This window comes from Platalea leucorodia (assembly GCF_965183815.1).
Source record: "Platalea leucorodia genome assembly, chromosome: 6".
Taxonomy (NCBI): domain Eukaryota; kingdom Metazoa; phylum Chordata; class Aves; order Pelecaniformes; family Threskiornithidae; genus Platalea; species Platalea leucorodia.
The window spans coordinates 44,137,383-44,160,807 of NC_138828.1; the positions used below are offsets into that span (position 1 = coordinate 44,137,383).

Sequence of the window (23,425 nt, forward strand, 5' to 3'; positions counted from 1 at the left end):
ATTGGTTGCAGAATCAGCAGCGAGTTATTTGTCAGTAGCCTGAACACCTGCTGGAGATGATGGAGTTGTTCTGAAATAAACCCCTACTGCTCCAGCCTTTAGCAGTGGAGAGGATGAGCTCCATGAGCTATCCCATTTTCTTTTAAATTACTATTTGACAATCATATGTCCTTCTGACTTTTGTTTAATTTATTCTTAAAGCCTTTCTGTATTTTGGATTTTAATTTTAGCATTTTTTTTGTTAGTTATGAAAGTTTTAATTACATTCATCTTGAAACAGATAACTTGAAACCATGAGATTTTTCTGGACATAAATTCTACTAAATAAATCCTGTATGTTTCTTATTTTGCTGTAGGTTTTTTTTTCCCCCTGAGGTGAATTTAGCATGATAGTTTATGTACGTAATGTAAATATGATGGGGTCAATATATTTCTTATTCCGCTACTCTTATTAAGCTGTTTCCTTAAGGTTTTCTAGTTTGAGAGTTTCTCACAAGTAAACTAACTTGTTCGGGCCTCTGTTGAGGGCAAGAATGCAATATAAAAATACCAGAGTCTGTTTTCTGTTGAGCTGAAAATACAACTGGCTTAATGTGTTGGGTGCAGCTGAAGGAGTGTTACAGGAAGGTGGTTATAAATGTGCCTTTGTAGTCTCCCTAATTATTTTTGTTCATGCACTTGTGCCCAGGAGCAGTCACTATTGCCCTGTACATCAGTGACTTAAGGCAGTGCTCTCTGTGTTCCAGTCTGTTACTTGGCTTCTGCTTCACCCAGACATCCACGGGAGCTTGCAATAACGGAAGAACTTTTAGCATTGCTTAAGGACTTCTTTTCACAACGTAATGCTAAGGAACCATATTGAGAAATACAGGAATGCTTCCAGACTTCCAAACAGGATTAGGAAGTTAGAAGTTTAGCTACAACTTCTTCTTTAATTTGTTGCAAAACATTGTTTCTTGTCATGCTGCCTTAGAGAGGCCTGTCTCACAAGACTTTTACTAATTTTGAATCATTACTTTGTGAAGGGTATTCCTTTTAAGGAGTCACAGCTCAATAATTTCCTCAGTCAGACAGAGAGATCTCTGCATATTAACTTTCTTCGTCACAGGTCACTGTGGACATATTCAGTACATATTCTCCTGAACTCTTATCGTTTTCACATTTAAAGAAAGAAATCACTTCCTGCAGGATTCCTTGGTATTTATTTAAAAAACTACTATCCCATAAATGCCTGTGATATTCCACTTCAAAAAGACTAACTCTAAAAGATGTGAACAAAAAATAGAGTAACCAGCAGGGCTAGTTCTTTTATTTAAGTGCTCTTCCTTGCTTGCTGTCGGTCTCGCATACACGCGTGCATTCAGGCTGTAAGTTCTTTCTCATGAAGTACCTGACGCGCTACTAAACCCAAGTTACCAAGCAACAGTCATAACGGTAGGGAGTGCTCTGCTAGCAAATTTACACCGACTTTTGCAGGAGGTAAGCTGCTCTCTGGAATAGTACTTAAGAGTTTGGGGGTATTTTGGGGGTAAAACTCGTCTCGCTGGCTTCCTGCGTGTAGCACAACAGAGCAGCCCCTTTTTAAAAAACGGGTAGCGCTGTTGAGGGAGTCCTTTTTCTCGGCAGAAAGCAGCAGTTAAATCCCCAAAGGACAGGCCGTAACCTGTTCTAAAATGAAAAATATGACAAGAATCTGTGCGTTTCTCCGCTGGAACGTTGTAACGTGGGTTTCCTTTGTCTTGCCGCCAGCGGCCTGCACACGCTGCTACGGCAGCTTCCAGCGCGGTGCTACTCGGGACGCCCGCCGCGGCTCTGCGGCCGCAAAGGTGCGGCTGCCGGCGGGAGGCACGGAGCAGCCCGGGCCGGCCTGACGGCGGCCCCCGGCAGCATCCCCGCTCCGCCTGGCGGAGCGAGCCCGGCTGGCCGGCAGCGGCCGTGCGAGGGGCCTGCCCGGGCCGGGGCCGCCCCGCCCCGCCGGCGCCCGGGGAAGGTGCTCCTTACATGGGCATGGCCGCGGCCGGCGGCTGCCGCTGCTCGCCCGGGGCCCGGGCGGGGTGGCCCGCTGGAGCCGGGCCGCGGCCCAGCCGGGGGCGGCGCGGCCCGGGGGGTTCAGCCAGACAAAGAACCGTCCCGGCAACCAAATAAGGAAGCTGGAGCCGGAGGATTTCAGAATAGGAGCAGGGGGGAGATGTAGGCGGGAAGCGGTCTTTCGGCAGGAAGCTGCTCTCTGTTGGTAAAAGCGAAGTGGTAAATAGAGGGGATCAAGGCTCACGAACTTGTCGTTATCCTTCTGTAATCTTCTGCCAGCAAAGCTGACGAACTCAAGCTGTGTTTGTCATATTTTCTCATGTTTCTGAAAGCTCTTTATAGGTTTCTGTTTATAAAGGAGGGGTCTTTGGCAGCCCCGTTGGCTAGCAGCTTGGAGATAAATGAGTCTTCTTCTGCCAGGGGAAAAAAATCCCGTTGTAGAGAATTTCAGGCATTACGAAAACACGTTACAAATTTTTGTCTACTGCAGTGTTCTAATAAAAACTTAGAAATTCACCTAGAAAGGGTACATATGCACCCCCAAGAGACTGAGGTGTCTTTGCAGCTGAGCACAGTTGCAGAGAAAGAGAGAGGAGAGAGTACTAAAAAACCCTATCCTGTCAATTCTGATAGCAAAGCATTTCATAACAAAATGACTTGGTGGAAAAATATTCTGGGATATGAGAAATGCAAGTAAGCTACTGTTTTAAACATAGGTAAGGAATTCATACCCTGCGATCCTAATCGCCAGTGTCTTGGGACTTTTTTTTTTTCCCCCTACTTATATGGGCTGAATTTAAACGGTCTTATTCCTGATGGGAAAAGACATAGAACACCATTCACCTTTTCACTTCAGACTTTCTCGGAGCAGGAAGAATCAACACAACAGAAACATTCAGTAGATGAAGGAGCAGCTGTGATCTCTGCTGAATGTGTGAAAGCTACAACAGAGAAAACTAAGTAGCTATGGGCACAAACTTCAGCGGTAACGTTTAACATACTGGCTTGGTTTGCTCTGGTTTCAAAACGTTAGCAACAGAACCTCTCTTCAATTCACAGCCTTTATAGCAAACAATTAAATGCAGGATGAGCTTGACATCCTGATGAAAGGAAGTAAGTTATGCCTTGATCTTGAAATTGTGACCAGATCAGCTCATAAACAGCTACTGAAAAACATTTTAAATATTGTGGGGAAGCCTGACTTAGAAGAAACAGCTCCTTTATCTTGCCTGACAGGCCTCCCAATTACAGCAGCTGTAAGTTACTAAAGTGTGACTAATTGAAAGACACTCAGTATTACTCTATCAGGAGTATTAAAGAAGAGAATGTAGTGTTGAGATTTGAGTTGGGAACTGGAAAGAACTGGTGTAACCACCTGTGACTTTTATATAAGCCTCCTAACAATTTAAGCGTCTGAAGTGTAGGTAGACCTGTCATAGATGCATAGCGATGCTTGCAAATGTGATTTTAATATCACAGCTGAAGAGTGTTATGACAATCTTACTACAAAGTAAAGAAGAAACCATAGATACAATGCTAACAAAACCACGGAGAGTAAGCCTTAGGCAAGGTTATTTTGCTCTTGATCCTGATATGTTGGCTGAAACAGAAGAATATGTTACAGGTGTCTTTGTAATTTATTTCATTAATAAAAAATAGAGAATCTGAGAAGAGTAGTAGAGTGAGGGAGAATGAAAGTGCAAGGAAAAGCTGCAAGAGTTGGGAAACAAATACAGGGCAGAACCAGTTGCACAGCTTGGGAGAGAAAAGAAATTGGACAAAAACTTAGAAAACAATTCTCCTTTGTGGGGTTAGTGAAACTGGCAGCTTAAGAGGGGTCAAAATCCTTTTGAGTCTGAGTGAATCGTTTTCCAGGTTATATTTTGTTATATTCAATGTAGCTATTTCCAGAGCTCATACACATTGCTATACTAGTAGTTGTACAGGCCAGGAAATTCTCAGGGATTACTTGTGGTCAAAATAGACTGAGAACATGGAGACTGAAGTATCTAGGTACTTTAAGGGAGCCATTGGGATGCTTGACTTCTCTATATGCTTGTTGTTCAACCGTCACTGTTCTGGTTCCTTGTTAGAAAGTGCCTGTCTAGTAGACCTGCGGTTTTTCTCCATGCCGTCATAGAGGTTACACAGTAAGTCCAATCAATATCATTTAAACAATTTTGTACCCTGAAGACCTTTGCTATTTTAGTCCAAAACGTGAAGTAATTAGTATTATAACAAAGAACACTTAAGCATGAGTCACTTCATCACCATGTATATACACGTGCATGTGTGTGTATACATATATGTCCATTAAAATGGTAATTGCCTTCTTAGGAAAATTGTCTCAGCAATAGAAACTTTTTATTTGTGTTTTCCTCTATGTATAATTAGAAGTTTGGAAAAAGGTCCTGTTTTCATTTTATTTTTGTTGAATCATGTGTTAATAGATCAGAGACTTTGCAGTATGATGTGCTTTCAAATGCTGGCTCTAGCAGCAATGGTTTCCTCTCTGTGAAACACATAACTTTGATGGTGTGTATTGGCAGAATTGAAAGTGATGGGAAATGTTTGCTCAAATAATCTTTCTTGTAACAAACATGTGATCCTTTATTTTCCAGAAGTGCTAAGAAAAACAAAAGCCACAAACAACTTGATACTCCTAGTTCGACATTGTGAATTTCACCAGCAGGAAATAATACCAAAAAAAGCACTTTACAGTTACGGCCTCAGTGTCTGCCAGCACCAGCAAAGCTAGGTAGTACAGGATGCTTGTAATACAGGATTTGAGAGACTTTTGAAATAGTGCTAAATGCTTTGGACTGGTACGTGTTTGCCAATTGCCATTTCAGAAGTATAGTTAGTCCTTTTTGTTTTTAGGAAAACCTAACTTTGCATTCTGGCCTTCTAAAGAAATCTCAAACTCTCATGCATTCCAAAAAATCAGTGGCCTGTTCCTGGCTTAGTAGTCCCCATTCAAAGCTTTTAAATGTTGTCAAGTACAGTATGGCAGGGGATGTAATTTTATGGAGATTTTTTTTTTTGTTTTAAATAAAAATTTGAAAATCCACAATGGTTGGCATGTCAAAGCTTATTTCGCATAGCTAGCGTAAATGGGGTGCATTTCCTTTATGTAAGAAAAACAGGGAGAGTGCTGAATTGGGCTCCATAAATCATTGAATTCAGTCAGCTGCATATGAATCAGTTTGAAAGCTTGTAAACTCTTTCAGTTCCCTCTTCTAGTCCTTCAGTGTCTATGTTAGTGCCATTTCCATCTGAGCTTAACGATGTTTGAACTGTAATATGATGGAAAGCTCCGTTGTGGCTAGCTGAATACTATTTGGGTTGATTTACAGGCGCGCCTATATTCTTGAATTAACTTCCACTTTTTAAGACCAGAAGAATCTCATGTCATGTGTCTCCCCCATGTAGAAAACACCATTTGAATCTCAATCACAACTTCATAGCCCTCAGAATTTTTTAGTTCTATTTTTTTGTTTTCTTTTTGAAAAACATCCTGGTTTGATTTAAAGAATTTGAGAGATCTGATCTTAACTAGCATGATCAGAATTGCTCGCTCCAGTGTAGCTTTTAATGTCTTTGTTATTCACCAGCTAGGATGCCAAAATTTTGCATATTGTAATGAAGAAAAAACAAGCCGGCAAACAGAAGAGAGGAAATAGAATTGTGTAATTATTTGTAGTATAGTAGCACCTGGAAACTAGCTGTTGTGGAGGGCAGGGTATGTACACTCTGTTAAAATACACTTCCTTCGCTGAAGATACACTGCAAGCAAAAAGGTTGCATTTAAATACTACAAATTATTCTGCAGTAGTTTAAGAACTTGACAGACTCTCTCAGGAAGTCCATTGAGTTATTTGATCTTAATTTGTTTTCTCTCAGATGGCTGTGGATGTAATTACTTTGTGTAAGGTCTTTCTGCATTTTCAGCCTTTTTCTCCTGAAGTCATCCTTTTTATTTTTCGTACTTTAAGCAATACTAATTTCATTTTATTTACAGCGTGGCATAAAAAGTGAATCTTTGTTTTGTGAAGATTCTGAAACTTTGACCAAATGCTAGCAAAAACCCCTCATACAACTTCAGGCAGTTTGGCGTTTTCCTGTTTGACTAATGGCATTTACCATTACCTCCATTAGTGCACAGAAATTCATTGTTGGGTTTTTTACTGCACTTTTCCAAAGACTGTTTGTTGTAATTGTCATTACATTTTAAATATTTCATTTAAATATTAGAACTTCATTGGAGTTGTATGCAATTGTCTTTTTACATGTAAATTAGTTTCCCTCTTTCTAGTTTGCCAGTCATGCTGTGCATATCATTGGAAACTCCTTAAACTAGAAACAAATGTTCCTGGAGCTGGAATGATAGGCAAAGTTGTTTACAAGAAAGAATCACAGATCATATTAAGTTTTAAGTTACGCATATGGTTTTGGTTCCTTTCTCTTTGGATCTTTATCTCACATTGTGCCTCATGTTTGGTTCCCAGTAAGTTGAGCCTCATTTTCACTTTCCATGCCCAGTTATGCTTGTGGAGTCACAGCGCAGCAAGTGTCTTCAGCTAAGCTGATGTGCACAAGCTGTCTTCTTGCTTTCATTTTCCATCCCCATGAAGTGAACACGAGCATACATGCATAGACATAAAATTCTTCTCCAAAATTCTTGGAACATATGTGCAAAATATGTGCAATGTAAGAGCTGTGACAGAAGAAAATGTCAGAGAACGCAGTTATCTTTACTGTGATATTCACTCACTCTGTTATAATGAAATACAAAGGAGAAGGTGCAGTTAAGAGACATGAAGTCCAGGTACTGTTTTTCTATAATTGGCTTTTCCTACCGCACATCCATCTGCTCTTTGTTGTGTTAGATTGTCTGCAGCTATTACTGGCTGAACTGTGTTCTGCTTGTTAGACAAAATACTATCCTTGACCAGCATACTTATCCAAAATCATACAGAGACCTGATTAGCGATGAGTAATACCCTTTTTTGTCTTTGTACTGTCTTAATACTACATGTATGAGCTACCATGCTTCTTCCCCTACTCATGTACCAGAATTGGAAAGAGCGTTAGTGCAGTGCCAGTCTTCTCGCTGCCAGGATCTGGCATGTCACTCTCTGTTCTAGCAATGGGGAGAGGCTTTATTTCCCCCTCCCTTTTTCCTAGTTGGCAGCATTCCTCTGTTATCCCTGTTACGTTCTGGAGCGATGGAGCGGTGAGGAGTGAGTTCTGAGGCCTGAAGAGGGCTGGGTGGCGAGGAGCAGTGAAGGGGGTTGAGTCAGCAGCGGAGTTGCAGTGCCACTTTGTTCTGCATCGTCCGCTGTAGAATGCAATTTCTCAGGTACGGGTCTTGCTCTTCTTGGGGGTTCATACCAGCTGGAGAAAAACAGTTATGATGATGTTCTTGTGTAAACCCAGCAGATTCCAGGCATCCAGACCTGGACTATAATATGCATGGATTGGAAAGTGGAGCTGAAGGGAAAAAGAGGAGCACCCTTACTTTCAGCTCCCCTAAAATCTCTTAACCATTGTCCAAGATGTTTAATAGTAGTGAGATAAGAGGCAGTACGTTTGTATACGTCTTTTTGCTGTCCACGTTGTAGAAAATTCAAGTGATGCTACTGATCACCTCTGTGGACTAAGCATGGTTTTGAGAATGGAGGTTTTATGGTTGTATCTTTTGAGGTTGTCCGTCTTGTTTTAAGCAGACGTTCAAGTGGATGTTACGAATGATTAGTTGCATTCTATGATTACTTATAAAACTGATGTTGGCACGTAATCTGTAAGAGAGCACTGGAGCCAGACCAAGCGCGTTCTTGTAGGAAGGGTATGAACCGACAACAGAAATCTGTTCTTCAGTCTTCATCTCCTTGTGGGGGGGAAAAAAAAAGAAGAAAAAGAAGTATCTACCTCCAAATGATGCCCTTAGTGGAATATGCAGTAGTAATTAACGTACTTACAGTAAGCGTTTGACACTCTGGATGGTTTTGCATAGTTAGACCGCAAAATAGCATGATTTTTGTAATGTACAGTAAATGTTCTCTGAACTCTGGTGCTATTTGACAGGTGATGAAGATGAGGAGATTGTTTATAAAACAGATGGCTGAGGTGTGCAATGGAGTGATATGTTTTTTTCTGAGACAAGTCTTAAATTCAGTTTAACCTGAAAACTCAGGGACTCGGTAGCGATGAGTAGTGGCATAAGTGTTATTTAAAAAGAGCAGAAAAGTATTAAAAAGCATGGAAGAATAACTTGAGAGAGGCGTTGCTGCGGCAGCTCCCCAGGAAGGCACGCGGCCGTGGGGCCCGCGCTGCCGTGCCGGCCCAGGCGCCGCGCGACCCACGGACGCTCCCCCCCCACCCCCGCGGAGCGGCCCCCGTCAGCTCCCGCGGCGAGGACCCGTGCGGCGGAGGGGCGCGATGGGAGCGCCGGGGACGTGCCCTCCGCTCTGCAGGCAGCTGCAGCGCCCGCTTCTGCTGGAGCAGCCATTTCTCAAGCTTTTCTGCTGGCGGTGGATGCCGAGCTCCTGGAGGGAAGACAGCGAACTTCCAGCATGGGACCCCAGCCTTTTTCGGGAAAAGGCGCACCCAAAAGTCCCCGCTCTCGCAGCTCCGAGGGGAGAGCCATTAGAACTTAGACGGCGGCAGCAGGGAAAGGCGATCCCGGCGGCGGTTCGCTGCGGGCCGCCCCGTTTCCCCGCCGTTCCCGGCAGCCTGGGACCGCCTCTCGCAGGCATCGGGGCGCCCGCCGCGAGCGCGGGACTCTTAACGTGAAGCGGCCGGAGTGGGACGCGCCCGCGGGGGCCGCCTGAGTCACGGCGCGCGGCCCGCCCGCCCGCCCGCGCGCCCTATATAGCGCCGCCGCGTACCTGCGGCCGCCGCGACGCCCCGCTCCCGCCGCCCGTCTCCCTCCGTCCCCGAACACTTGCGCTCGGGGATGTGGTAACGGCCCGCCGAAACGGTGCCGAGGTAAGGTGGCAGGGTGCTGTCCCGAGTTCGTACGTGACGTGCGTCCTCCTGATGAGGCGAACGCACGGCGGGAGGGGTGATGGAAGGCGAGAGGTCGGGGCAAACGAAATCGGGCTGGAACCGGATCGGGCTGACCGCCTTTCTTTCGAGCGTTTCTTTTTCGCGCGACTCTGTCTTGCCCTTTTAGTTTGCCACATCGCCTGTAGTTGCATTCGAGTTTGGCCGATGCACTTTATTTGCCGACCTTGGCCATCGCCTTGGTGCTTCCAAACACAGAAGGGATGCTGTTGTGGCAGCAGCGGCTGTGGGTATCTCCGTAGCTCAAGACTTGCTAAATCGGTTGTTAGTTTGTTAGTAAATGTGACAGAGAAGTAAAATATGAGTGCTTTCGCAGCCTTCTTTGTAGGAGACTTCTGTAGGAACCCGGTGATACTCCTGGATGAAAAGAGAGTTGGTAATGGACAGGGGACTTGGATGTTTTAGAAGACTTACTATGGCTTCTTACCAAAATTAAACCAAAATCAAGCGAAATATTCGGGTTTTTTTGTCCTGTGGAATTCATTAGTCTGTAAGGAAGACATATTTGGTGAGCTAGCCGTGATGTCCTCTTGTAGCTGACTTTTTTGTCGAATGTTTATCATTGAGTGTTGAAAGGAATTTGGTGTTACTTAGTAACTTTGTAACTTATAACAGTAACGGCTCTGGAGATTTTTTTTTCTTCTTTTCCAAGTCTGTAGCAGACATTTGTTTAAATTTTAGTAGCGAAGACAAAAAAAAAAAAAAAAAAAGTGAAAGTTTCCTGGCAGCAGGCATGTAATTAGAAAGAAGGCTGGGAAAAGTAAGACTGGCCTGCCTTATAATGATGTGTTTACAGAAACTTGGAAAGCAGAGATATGCATTGGCTATCAAAGAGAAACCAACGTCTGCTGTTGGAACATTTGGGTCAGCCTTATATTAAGGAATATGGCACTGCAGAGCATGCATCTAAAAATAGGAGCGGACACATTCAATGTTTCGTTAGGCTTTGAGGTCAAGAAACTGTTTTTCCACAGTGTTCTGTGGCTGTATTGAACTGAAACCATGATTCCTAGGACCAAACCTTATATTTCTGAAATTAACTCCGTAAGATGTATTACATATTGTACGGAAAGTTTTATGTCCGCTCACAAGTCTGTGTGCACCGAAATGCACTGGAGTTCTGGGGTGGGAAAAGTTATGATGATGTTCTTAAGGAAGCCCAACAGTTTCCAGGCATCCAGAGCAGGTCTGTGATTCACAATGCATACCAGACATAGAAGGATTAAGATATAGAACTGATAGCAAGAGGATGGAAAATCATATAAAAAGTTAAATGGCGCTCAGCCCATGTCCGTTGATGGTATCTAAACCACTTCACTATGAAAAAGGGGGCAAATACTGGTGAGAACAGGATTCTGAGAGAGATTCTGTTGCATCCTGCTTTCGGATGGGGGACAAAACCTGAAAGAACCAACTGCGAAATAATATTCTGGTACTAAATTTCCTGGCCAGGAGGAGAAAACTTGTGGGAAAAGGTGGGGGCAAAGGGATAACGGTTTGAATAAAAGAAACTGGGAAGATTGAGTAGAAAGTATACAGATGTTCTTACAGCTTTTGGAACTCTTAGGAATATGCAGGCAGGATTTTGTTGGAATTAGGAGTGTCTCATTTGGATAAAAACATTTCTGTCATCTTTGAGATCGTAGAAACCTGATAATGACAAAGTCAGAATTTACCAAGTTACCATACACTGCAATCTGACATAGAAGTTTTCCTAAAATCAGAATGGTGGATGTGTGGTAAAGGTTTGTTAGCAGTTGGCAGATGTATGTCACATAGCTTTTCTTGTAGCTTTATGAGAGCCAAGCAGTTTTTTTTTTTTAAAGTGAAAAACTGTTCTGAAAACTTAGTGTGATTTAAGTAACAATAAGCATCCTGATGATATCAGGATCCCATTAAAAAACACTGCTGTAAAATACATGTTTTTATGTTCTAATACTTAATGTTAAGTCCTAGAAAATTCTCCGTTATCTTCAAGTTGGTCTTCAGTTTCTCTCTCTCTCTCTCTCTTGTTTGGTGAGAGCAGAATAGTTATATATATTGATATATATTGTCCTGGCCAAGCTCATCTTGCTGGACACTAATGCACCTATTATTGTGGGCCTATTATTTTTGACTAGCCTGAGTCTACTGCTTTCTCTTTGCAGAAACTGTGTGATGACTGCAACATAAAAAACTTTGCAAAGTGTTATTCTATGGTAATTATTGGTTTTGTACAACTACAATTATTGTAAAGTAATTACAGAGATCTACAGTTCCAGGCAACAGAAAGCAATTCACTATGCTCTGCTCTGCCCTGAAGAATTTTTTGAGCTTATACGACAGTTGTGGAGGGCATGATAGTCTAACCTCTCCACAAACAGGAGTGGGTTGCAGTTCTGTCATCCACTTTGTGGTCTGCATGACTGCAATAGCCATTTCTAATAGCTATGTTAGCTATGTTAGAACAGCATGCCTCCATTTCTGTAAGGACACAGTGGTAAATCTGATGAGTAATGTTCAGCTGTTGGGTTTTGGGCATTGGAAGACAAAGGGAGCAGTCTGGCTGGAAGTGACCTGTGGGATGCTGGTCAGCCCACTTACATGGAGAATTCCTTCTTTCTCTCCTGTACAAAATTTCTTTTGTATTGCTGTGCTTCAAAATGATCCATGAGAGACTCACCTTATTTAAACGTACCTGGTTCTCAGCTGGGCAAAGGAAACTGATCTGACTTGTAAAATCATGTATTTGGTGGGAAATTATTGTATTCTTTGAACAGCAAATGAATTTCTCAACCAGCTCTGCTTAAAGGAGCTGCTTTGTGATTTTACTCATGCCAACATTAATGTGGACCCATGTGCCTGGGAGCAGAGTAGAGCATCAATCAGTGTGATGTCATGTGTATAGGTTTTTTCTGTGTGCATAGCATCATTTCCTGTAGATTATGAATAGTGGTAGGCACTAAACCTGAAAGACATGAAGATAAAGCCCTTTGGTTTTAAAAAGCTGAATTTCTGAGATGAAAATTTATAGATAAGGGAAGTGCATGGGGTGCAGTGAGGAGAAACTGTCTGAAAGATGAAGATAAGTATATGCACTATTAGTTACATAATTTCCATATGAAATGTTTTATGCTATTATCATACGTCCTTTCATTTGCTGTTTACTCTCCAAGAAAGGAGTCTTGAAGTATTTGGGGATCTACTGGACCTTTACTGACCTGAGAAGAGTTGGTAGCCCTAAGATTTTAGTTTCCCAATAAAAATTTCAGGGTTATATAGAACATATTAATTAACTGATAGTCCCATATATGCTTGAGAGCATAATCATTGGCTGGAAATCTTTCATCCTGGGAATATTCTTTAATCAAAATATGCCTATGGAGTTTTGTATTCATGAATCCTCTTCCATTTTGGAAATATTCCCTTTTTCTTAACAGATAGCATTTCAGTGCTAGATTAAGTAATAAAGTTCCCTTTGGAGTGAAGCTCCCACTCAGTAATAGCAGTACTGAGCAATGATTTCATAGTGATAATACATCCATTTGGAAGAATTAGGAATAATGTATACAGAGCAATTACTAACCAAGTTACAGTATGCCCAGAAGACTCATTTTAACCTCTTATTCTGCAGAAAGTGGAGAGTCTTTTGTGACCACAAGTGTCAGAACTTCCTGGAGCTTTACAGATCATTTAACATTTTGGTATTCATATAATTAAAAAAAAAATGCTTACTATACCATCATAATTATCACAGAAGGAGAACCAATAATTAAGGCAGTTCTTTTTACATATGTGAAGTATACTTTCTGGATTAGCACACGAATAGAAAACTTAGGAAATATTTTTCCTCTGCATTGCTGGTTAGACACTTAACATGGTCCTTCTCACACCTGCTTGAGACATTCTAGCCCTTGCCAAGGCAGGAAGTTTGTATTTCCTTTATTGAAGCAGAAAGTGATTGTAATTAGTGTCTTGTATATGGCACTCCCCAGTGCTTTCCTTTTCCGCAAAGGGAGGGAGTTTAAGATAAACAGCATTTATTTTTATATAAATAAATAAATGCAATGGGCTCAATTTATTGCTGGGACTTTTTCTGCCTGGTGCACGTGCGTGAGATGAGCCAAGAAACAACTGAATCTGCTTTCCGTAGTTTGCACAGTGTGTGTATCTCTCCAGGCGTGATTTGAGTAAGAAATCTTGGATTAATTTAGATTATCTTAAACCATCCTTTGGTAGCACTTATTCAGAATTCATTCCAGTCTTTTCCAGGACTTTCTTCTGAGACTGGGGAATTTTATTCCTTCACATCACCAAAAAATGTTCCTCTTGAAGTTCCTCCTTGAAATGTTACCGGTTTCAGAAGTTGGTCTATATGTATGGTCTAAAACATAGGAGAAGAAAAAAACAACTCTTCTAATTCTTCTTTTTGAACAAACCAACCTTATATCACAGTTCACTATAGAATATTTCAAAAAGAAAGTGGCAATGTGAGCTTGAGTTCATACTTCAGCCTTAAAAACGTGGAAGAGTTATTTAGTTGAAGAGTTGAGTCTGTGTGTCAGGAGCTGCTATACTGCGTTGCCGAAGAAGTATCCAAGTTTTGGTAAATGTTCATAAGATGGCATATGTCTCATTTGTCCTTTTGGATTTGTGTGAAGTGAAGGGTTTCTAGAGAAAGACGATTATTTGCAGACATGATGTGTCAGCCAGCAGAAATGTACAGGAAGATTTTTTGGTTTTCATTGGCAACATGGTTACATTTTTTTTCCAGGCTAAAATGTAAAAATAGCTTAACACAAAAATACGTTTTAGTAATGTTAACATTTATACCAGCCAGCTAATGCCATCAAATTCACAGTGAAGAGTGATATTCTTCTTTTGTATGCTACTGTATTCATTAAGGCAACACAGTACCTTAGGTGTGCATGTAAATAATGGGAAAACATAGGGAATTAAGTTTACAACATTGATATTTAACTCCTTGCTTTTATGATCTTGGGCAGGATTGTTTTAATCTTTGCATTTACAAGAAAATGACTGAACTTTGCTTTAAAAGCATTGAATTTAGATTCAGTCAGCTGGATTTAATTTTTAAATTACAGTCTAAAGAGAATTCCTCTCCTATGATGAAGAAGAATCCACTTCAGAGAGCAAGAAATGCATGCAGGCAGTATCTGGTGGGATGGAGAAACTTCATTAGGAGTTCCTGCCTGGGCTCTAGTGAATAGAAAAAGAGTATGGAATATTTTGATTTTTTTTTTGTGCTTCTTCTGCTACAGAATCATTTAAAAAGTATGACCCCAGTTCTCCAGCCACACCGAATACAGAAATCTGGTTTAAATCAAGACCTGCATGTGTTACAGCAACTTTTCTCAGGAGAGCCAACCTGCTGGTTTTAGGCCAAGCTTTAAGCTGGGCTTGCTCCTACCCATTTTTGCACCTTACTCACAAGTTGGAAGACTTGTCCTTAAAAAAAGATAATTATGTTATTTCTGTAGTTGGATTTTGTAGACTACATGGCTGAATTCATTCTTCTGAATAGGCTAAGTTGCATCATGAAAATAGTCACTAGAAACAGAATTGTTTCTTTCAGTTCTGTTTCAAAGACCATGTGCGTATGTACATGCAGATGTGTGTAAAATGTACGTTTCTGACTTCAAAGAACAGATAATGAAGATTTTTTAAGTGAAAGGAGATAATGCAAGTCTGTTTCTGTGTGCATATGCATCTAATGGTGTGTGAATATATATATATGTGTGTGTGTGTCCATACAGAGCATAAGTAAAAATCTGTATCTGACTCATGGGGATGATTTGTTTAAAGCAGCTATTAAAGTGCAAAACAATTTTAATAGCCAACTTTGGCTAGCAGAGCAGATTCACCAAGGCAACATAGAAAGTTTTGCACAAATGAAAGGAGAGTTTCTCTGTGCAGAAACCCAGTGGTGCTGTATTTCATCCGGCCCACCTCACTGTACTTACTTTGGCTCTGAAATATAAAGCTTTTGTTTTCAGTTGTTTGAAGATTTCGGGAGGGCACCCTGATTTATGGCTGTATTTTGTGGTGACCAAAGATCTAGTGAATTTTTTAGTACAAGTGAGGCTTTGAAAACCCCAGAGGTGGTCATAGTATTTTGTGGATGAGGTATTTTCAGGCGCTCTGTATTTGTGTGTGATCTGTGTTTCCTGTCAAAACTTTTAGGGAATTAAATGAAAGCATGAGTGACTTGGTATTGTGTTACTGATGGTGAGTCTGTTGCAAGATGATGCCATTTACTTCTGGGCAAATCTGAGGCACCTCAAACCAGAATTACGTAAAGAAAATTTAAAGGGATTATTGATATCCATGCTGACAGAGGTGTTGGCGTGTAGCTGCAAATGCCTTTCAGACATGTTCGTGAAAAGAGTGCCTGGGCTTCAGAAGTGCTCATCAGTATTACTCAGTTGACAAGCCACCAGCCTGTGTATTTTGCTCTATAAACTGCAGATTCTTTTCAATGAGGAGTCAGAGACTTTTGTGTTTTCTTTTCCACAACAGACATGTTTCCTCATCTGACACGGCCAAGTTCTATTGTTTTTCTGTTTCTAAAGCTACCTGATAATTTTCATATATCCATGATAATTCTCACATGCCTAGGTTCATTGTCCTCGCCAAATCACATGTATATTCTTTCACATTTAACTGTTGTAGCATATATTTTCAGGCAGTAAATAGTTTGCCATACTGTTTGGCTGTGTTCTAGGGAGGAAGTCTTGATTTCCTATAAATCTTCATAGTTTTTCTATCGTTACAAAAATCTTGAGATCTGTATGTAACATAAAAAAGAGACGCACCTCTTCCATCAGTTTCTGCAGACACATGAAATCCAATTTATAAAGTGAGACTACGGAAGTTCAAACTATATTGAAAGTACATTATGTTGTCTTATGAGTCTCTAGGATGTTACATGTGGTTTCCCATTCTTTTATCTTTAGTAGCTTTTGGAGTTTCTGCTAGAGATTTTGAGGTTATTAACTGTTTAACATTTTCTTAAGTTGTTTGTCAGGAATTTCTGGAAAGTGATTGCTTCTATTTTCTGCTTTTTATTAAAATACCCTCTAAACGTCTTCTTTCTTTCTAAAAAAAAAAAAAAAAAAAGGGAAGAAAAAACATGTTAATATCAACTGTATTTCAGGAACATTTGTGCTCATAGGAAGTAGAGCATTCAGGGAAAGAAAAACCAAGGTTAGAAGCTGCTTTCATATATACGCAACTGAATTAGATGAGTGTTGTGTGCATATTTGTCCGCATAGATGGAGAGAAAAAAAGAGTGCCTATTAACATAAAACCAAAATGATACGTCAACATTTTCTCAAACGAAGAATGAACTTTGAACTGCTGACTCTGAGGTCAGTTCTATGGTTGTCTCTGGCCCATAAAACAGAGCGTCTCTAAGTGTTTCTGAGATTTTAGAAATAAAAGTTACACAACTGATTCTAAAACTCTAGGTTCCTGTGTCCCCATCCCTTAAAAATTTAGTGGTCATGCTAATGGATAGGTATAAAGAGCCAATTAATGTGAATAATGACATCTATCTGAATCATATGAAATACCCAGAAAAACAAGCAGAAGACTCAGAAATCAGGATCTCTTTGCCACGTTTCCCTTGCTCTCCCACCAATTCTATGGCTGCCGTCAGCAACCAGCTGCAAGCGACACGTGAACCTTCCCTGCAGCCCTAGCTGGAACATTTTGCAGTAATCTAGCCTTGATGTCAAAGGCGCGTCATGTGGTACGCAGACCAGTGTATGGTGGAACCATTCCCAGGATGGTGGAGCTCAGCGCTGACCGCATGCATTGCAGTTTGCCCAAGATCAAGGACCCAATTTGAACTCTGAGGAATCTTTTAAGGAGGGAAGCAATGCTTTCTGGAGCATGTGCTGTCATTTTAAAGAAACAGGGTTTTGCAATTGCCTGTCTAAACTTCAGCATATCCAGCTGGTCTATGATACGTCACTGGAAGTTTTCTTATCACAAACAATCAATCACAGGGATTCTGCAGGTTCACACAAGTATCAAGAAATTTAGACCCCAGGAACACACGCACAAGTAGTGAATGTTCTGTTAGTTACAGACTGCAGTAATAAATCAGGGCATTAACATGTGAGCGCAAATGTTATAATTATAAATTAGTTTCAGGTTCTTTCGCCATGCATGTCTTGAGATGAAGCAAGCCATTCCTACACTTAAAAGGATCTGATTATTATCTGTGGGCATGGCTCATGTTTGTTTCAGAAAAAGTATTGATCTTTTTAATGCTAGATTTAGCAAGTTGTTTTACTAAAACGCAATAAAATACTGCTGGTTTTATCCTCTTCTGACTGCAGTCTGCTCTTCCTACAAACTGCCAGGCAAGGCTATTTCATCCTCACTTTGAACACTCTTTGAAGACTGTTTTGTAGTACTTCTCTAACTTTGTAAAGTTAACATCCCTGTTGGGTACAAACTTTGGACTTTTTTGGTGGTAGTTTGTAACTAGAAAAGAGGATTGACCTAGGGACAGTGAATTATCATGAATTACAAAAGAGCTCTGTCAGCCATTGCGGCTAATTATTGGTTTGCAACTAAAACACAGTGCTCACTTTCTGTCCTTTTTTGGATTAAGAGGATAGATGTTTGTGCTTTAAGCATTAATGCCTACAAATGCAAAAGACTGGCCCTGTTTACTGAGTGAATGCTTGGATGAGTACTGAATTAGAGGAACTGTTTGCAATGCTGATATTTGAAGTAACATGCTCATTGATAAAGAGCAGAGCAGAATAGAATTGGAATGCATTTAAGCAGGAAGCTGATCTGTAGTAGACGAAAGTTTGGGGGGACTGAGTGACTTTGTATGAACATACAAAGCTCTGGGATGCCTAATAATTTTACTAAGTACCCTCCCTTTTTCCAAAAAGGTTTGGTATGTCTGCCAGAATTTCCAGTACTGGCAGAGCAAAGTTGGTTATGCAGAGTAATAGAGGATTGACTAATTAGAGTGAAACAAGGATGTTTAGGAGACATTTGTAAAACGTGTGAGTAGTACCTTTTTAATTAATGGAAATGTTTAAAAAATGCCAGGGCCTCATATCGACAGTGATAAAAGACAGAAGCAGCTTGTCCAAGAGATTAAATTCTTCACAAAGCCATAATGAAATAATACTTAATGTGCTTTTGAGTTAGGGAAATTGTCTCTCTTTCATCATTGATGGTCTTTGTGATAGAGGAAGAATCACAGAAATCTGCTGTCAAGCTTCGTGAGTTACTGATGTTAATCTTTGTGGGTGGTTGTTGAGATTATTCTCAAATGCTTCCTCTATTTAATTACCTCAGATTCTTCAAGAGTTTTGTTATAGGTTGTCCACTGTTTTGCATGAAATTGAAAATGTCTTTGACAAGAGTCACTTAAAAAGGAAGGAAGCTAGCAATATGATTAGTTTCTTGGTTGATTGCCCTTTGTTTTGGAAAATTTAGGGTTTGCTAAAACCACTGACCTCTGGCTAAGTTTGTAGAATAATTTAAGCTTTCATATGTGTTTCATAGTTGGTAGAGGTAACTGCAGTGTGCTGCATAAAGGACAGGAAAGAGGTGGTGAAAGGGCTTTTTGGAAGATGCGGGACATTTGAAAAATGTATTTCCTTAATTGGTCTGAGAAGCAGTTTAGTGTTTCAGAGTTTTCCTTGGATGCTCTTGGATGTATGCATTCAGGTCTAAATTAATTGGTTGTCCTGTAAATTGCTGACTGTGCCTAATATTCTTGTTACCTGTTATCAGGTCTTGCATTGTACAGATTCCTGTCATATGAATATTGAACATTGATGTGCAGATTGGCATGTTGTGAGGACAAGGGCATGTGCTAAAACTAAACTATCATGCTTTTGGTTTCATGGAACCATTTCAGTGCCTTTTTTTTCAGAAAATAGTTTTGCTGTCATAATAATATATATTGTCCAGTGTTTTTCAATAATTGCCTTTCTAATCAAATTCTCATTGAGGTGTTAACTCTTGAGATTTATCTGTGGCATGTTTGGATTTTTTGTTCCCCAGTAAAATTAGGATTACATTTACTGTTGTTGATGAATTTACATACTGGCCTGAAAACCGAAGGATATGTAAGCAATCAGAACTAATAGTGTTGTACATCATATTCAGGCTATGTCAAGTCAGGCTATGGCTAGGAATAACATAAAATTATAAAAGTCTCTAGGAAGTGTCAAGTTTAATTACTTATACCTCATTAGCTCTAAACTTGGCTGTTTCTGTTCCAGAATATGTGTGTACACGTAAGGAGTTTGGAGTACCTGTTGTGGTAGGAGTATCTGTTCTGGTATAATTCTGCCTATAGGCCAGCCCAACTGATTCCTTCATCTCTAGTTTCCTAGTCCAAAACAGAGGGAAATGCAGCATTTCTAAACTGTAGTACTGTAGGCTAAAACTACTGCAGAAGATTAGTAGAAGTGGTTGTTAAGCCACAGTTAACTAAGTGATACTTAGCTGGTATTGAAGGAGATACCTTCTGATTTATGTATTTCTAGACATTTTAAACTGTTATTCTGCCTGATGGTGGTACAGTTTCTTCTGAGCCTTCATTGTGTGAGCTTTCTCAAGATTTGATTTATTTTGGCTTGCAGTCGTCTTATGCTAGTTTTGCAATGCAGAATTCATATTTTAATTTAAAATTATTAATTTTTCTACAGTGGTCTATGCCAGGAATAGTTGGTATCTTTGTAGCTTTTCTGTAGCTCTGGCAGTCATATCATTAAGTTAGCAGTAACAAAGCAAGTTTAGACAGTGTAAACCATAACAGATGCTGAAATATGTCAATAGTACCTGAAATTGGAACTATTACAAACATGCGTGGATCTTTGCAAGTTGCGTATTATTGCATCTTCCATGGTCATTTAGCAAAAGAAGTTCTCCTGAGCTCCTGAGAAATTCTGCCATACCCCTTAATAGGAAGGTTTTTCTGTTCCAATTTTTGAAGCAGATGATGTCATTCATCGCTGTTATTTAAATTACCTGGATTTGTATGCCATGATAAGCGTTCCCTGTGATCTGAATATTTAATTAAAACTTGACACCAGGGACACCGAATTAACATCCACAAAAAATTTCCCACACTTCTTTATGTATAGGGACATCTTTCAGGCATGAAAGAAGAATTTCTGTGTTTTCACTGCTTAAATCTGCTAATAAAGGTTGACATGAAAGGTAGTACATTTAGACTTTGTGACAGCTTTTCTGGGAAGAGAGTGGAGATTGGCTCACTTCAATCATACTACCAAATGCTAATCAGTTGGTTTCCATTTCTGGCACTACTGATTGGACTTAACTGGGGACCTGGGTATGAAACCTTTGCATCTCCAAGTATTTCTGTGCCATTTAAGTAAAGGCAAGTTACTGAGATACTTAATTCACCTTCAAAAATTACTCCTAAAGCACAGACTAAAATTTGAAACAAATTATTGTAATACATGCTTGAATTTTTAAATCTAAATTTTCAAATTTGTTTGAATGAAGTTAAATTCATATAAAAGTTGCATGATTTTCAGAGCTACTAATTACCATTGCTCCCCTTAGTTTCAATGGAATGTCTGTGTGCCTGAACAAATTGGCTACTGGTTTGAATTCCTGAATTCATTTACACAAGTTTGGAAAGCTGTTGCAGCTTGTTTTTCCTATGATAAAACAAAAAGATGATAGATTCGACATGTACATGCCCAGCTAGCAGATCAGTTCCTCTTGTGGCTGCTATATATAGTAGGCTAACTTGCATAATAATAGTGCTAGAATGGATGAGCGAGACAGACTCGCAGTTGAATTTTTTCCATTACAGCTCATTTTAGCAGATGTTTTCTCTGTTTCCAAAATGACGGTGCAACACACTACAATAGTTGAAACTTAACAGAGAATTATAACTTATTTAGCAGGAATTGTATCATCCAATAAGAAGATTTTGGTAAAGTTTTATCATAACTGAGATTTGATTAATGTTAGATAAATATAGCTGCCATATTATTCAAAATTGTGTTTTGAGTCTAACTTAATTCCTCGGCTTTCCCTGACCTTCTCTGAAAACTAGGCATTAATTGAAACCACTACTAAAATGGTATTTTAGAAAATGAGCATTGGCTGATGCTAATAATTCTGCATATAGTTGTAAAATAAAGAAAACCTAATTATTTAGTAAGTAGCCAATTCACTGATCAACAAAAGTACACAAAGCTGAAACCGGTCAAGTGAATATTGTTATTTATGCCTTTGTCATTCAGTCAATCAAGTCTTAAGCTACTTGTCTTCATTTTTTGTGAAATGAAGGTCTATACTGTGTACTTGGAGAGAGTATGCTAATGTTGCACAAATACCCTCCATTTGAAATCTTTAGATAGTTCCAGCTATGGAGGTGGAATTTACTCCAGTTATTCACTGTGCACGCTAACCAGTTTAAAACCACTTTTCTCTGCTGTAACCTAAACTTTGGCTTTACTTCCATTAAAGACTTCATTAATTTTAGAGCAGTTGAATTAAAAATGTTTATGTGAATTAAAACATAAAGATCTTGTTCGTATGCTGCCACTCAGAAGTAAAGTGGATATAGAAGTTCTTTCTTACCCTTCACGATTACAAACTAAAGGTATGGCTTCACAAACCCTACCTTGGAAGGGACTTTCTCACCGGCAGTGTGAGCTGTGGGAGGTCCAGCTTTCAGGTGCTTATTCCTGGACAAGCACCACCCTTCTGTTGCACCTGCAGAGCCCTTTGGGTGGCTGCTCTTTAATCTGAAGCAGTGAACAGACTAAAAAAGTTTAAAAAAAAAAAAACAAAACCAAAAACCCCACCCCAAAGCCCCAAAACAAAACCACCAAAAACCCAACCAACAAACAAAAGCACCAATCCACTCAAATTTGAGGGTTACTTTCAACTTCTAACTTGCTTGCCCCTTCTGCTGTGAGGGTCCTAAACTGTTGTGCCATCACAACTGGATGTGAAAGAACAGGGAAGGGCACACAGAAGTATTTGGGGATGTCTTACTGAGTAAGGGGGGCAGAGGATCTGTGGTATCGTAAGACCATGTGATTCCTAAATGAGAGCATGGTATTCAGTGTACTTCGTCTTACATTTATTTGCTGCATACCTTTACTTGATGAGCATTTTCTTTCCTGAGAGTCACTGATGTAAACATGGCAACGTTTACTGTAAATTTTCAAAGATTGTATGTTGCACAGCTGCAGCTAAAAGCAGTAGGAGCCACTCAGTGAACTCCTCTCAAACTTTTTTGGAAAAAGCAGAGGATGAAATGACCTACCCTGACTTTTTGTACTATGGTAAATACATTTTTGTGTTTGTGTGTGTGTGTGACAGTGTGTAAATAAATTACACTCTCAATAAAATTCCATGCCAGCAAATACTGCATGCAGACTTGAAGCAGGAGTTGGATTATTGCTCAGCAATTGCACGTTAGAAATACAATAACTGGAACTGATGTTTACATTAATTACAGCACGAACATAAATTTCTCTGGGCGCTTTTATTCTTCATGTTCTATGTTGATTGCTTTTTGCCTCTGAGTATATGACACAAACAATAAAGTCTAGCAATCTCAGTAATGGATGCAAAACATTGAGTGCAAGGACTATCTTTTTCTCAGAAAAACCTTGTAGGTCCACTGGGTTTTGCGGCACATTTAATTTATTTTTATTGTGTACAATCAAGGAGTCCTATTGTGAAAAGCTCAACATATATATGGGTGGCAACATCTGGCTCTTAGTTAATGAATATCATACAATATTTTACAGTAATTAACTAACTGCTTCAAAATAATGTCATACTAGAGATGAGGGACGGTACTGATGCTACCATAAAATAGAGGGTTCGTCTTTTTCAGGATCACAAAGGGTAAGCAGCAAATGAAACTGTGGTAGATGCTTGTGTCTCTGTCCTGCTTTTGGCCGGTGGATTAGGCCTCTCTTTTTAATTTGTCGCTTTCTAAGGTTTCTCGAGGAAATCCCGAGTCTACTGAAGTAAAGTCATAGTGATTAGAACTTCATCTCTTGCTTTTTACTGGAATTATGTACGCCTCACATGTCTCTTTGGTTAGAGATTGTGCAAGTCTTGCTCTGCAGTTGGTGACAATCAAAGGTGGTTTTCATTAGACGTTCTCTTCAATGTTGTACCGTAAGCTCCAGCTCTATGTTCCAGTCCTTTGCAGCTAACTACTGGCCTTATATGATGATCCTCACTGAAGACTTTGTGGACACTTCTGAGTGTTTAAAGCAAGATGTTAAGTTGCAGAGAGGTTTCCTATTAAGGAAAAGTGATGTAATGTCAG

The 23,425-nt window shown here is 40.0% G+C and overlaps 1 protein-coding gene across 2 annotated transcripts in view; it reads left to right on the forward strand.

Moving 5' to 3' along the window:
- PALLD (palladin, cytoskeletal associated protein) overlaps positions 1-23,425 on the forward strand; it is a gene marked incomplete at its 5' end in the record, with an annotated part of 206,384 nt that overhangs the window by 128,862 nt on the left and 54,097 nt on the right. Inside the window, one exon of one of the 2 annotated variants that reach the window (XM_082316414.1) lies at positions 8,935-9,018. The exons of the other annotated variant lie outside the window; for it this stretch is intronic. Of the gene's footprint in view, positions 1-8,934; positions 9,019-23,425 lie in introns of those variants that run through there. 2 annotated transcript variants of the gene reach the window in all.